The following is a 1,005-nucleotide window of genomic DNA, read 5'->3' as shown; positions in this document are numbered from 1 at the left end:
ACCAAAGTCAATGCCACCGAGTCGATTCCAAGGCATAGGGACCCTCATTAAGTTTCCAAGGCTGTAAATCTTTGTGAAAGTTGACTGACATCTTTCTCTCAAGAAGCTGCTGGTTGGTTTATACTGCCAACTGTTTGGTCATACATAGCTACGGTTAAAGGGAATCTCTGTTTCAAAGTTAAATCAAAATCCTTTCTATACAAAGTTTTATTTTCCTTCCAAACTCAGATCATTTTCTGAAAATTTTAAATGTTTCTTGCATCACAAAACAGAAGAGATCTTTAGTTCATCCAAGCCCAGGAGCATATTGAACCTTTTAGGCCCTTATGTTTTCTGTTCGATTTAAAATAAACTAGTAGTTCTGGTGGTGTAGTGGTTAAGGCATTTGGCTGCTAACCAAAAAGATCGGAGGTTCGACCCCACCAGCTGCTCTGCAGTAGAAAGATGAGGCGATCTGCTTCCGTAAAGATTTGCAGCTTTGGAAACCCAATGGGGGCGTGGCTATAAGTCCGAATCGGCTTGATGGTTCTGAAGTTTTATTTGTTTGAGTAGCACTGTGCAGTGTAGCCACTAGATGGCGGGATCTCATCAGAGTGCGTGTAACAGGAAACTGACTCAGAAAACTCCTAAGGAGGTCCTGCTGGTGAGCACCAGACAAAGCAAAAGGAATTAACCAAGTTTTGGTGAAAGGAGCGCTTAAAGTATGGATTTAACTCCATGTGTCCTTATCTTTCTTGACAATGACATTAAACCGAAAAACCAAATTGCCACGGAGTTGATTCTGACTCATAGCAATCCCCTTTGGGTTTCCGAGGCGGTATCACTACGGAAGTACATTGCCCAACCTGTCTTTGGAGGAGTGGCTGGTGGGTTTGAACCGCCAGTCTTCTGGTTAGCAGTCAAGTGCCTTAGGAGTTACGATACTAGAGCTCCTTGATAATGACATTGTTGTTGTTATGTGCCGTCGAGTCGGCCCCGACTCATAGCGAGCCCTCCTTGGGTTTC

This window comes from Orycteropus afer, unplaced genomic scaffold (genome assembly GCF_000298275.1).
Source record: "Orycteropus afer afer isolate SDZICR_OR568_19922 unplaced genomic scaffold, OryAfe1.0 scaffold00259, whole genome shotgun sequence".
In the NCBI taxonomy this organism is placed as follows: domain Eukaryota; kingdom Metazoa; phylum Chordata; class Mammalia; order Tubulidentata; family Orycteropodidae; genus Orycteropus; species Orycteropus afer.
This window is presented reverse-complemented; position numbering follows the sequence as displayed.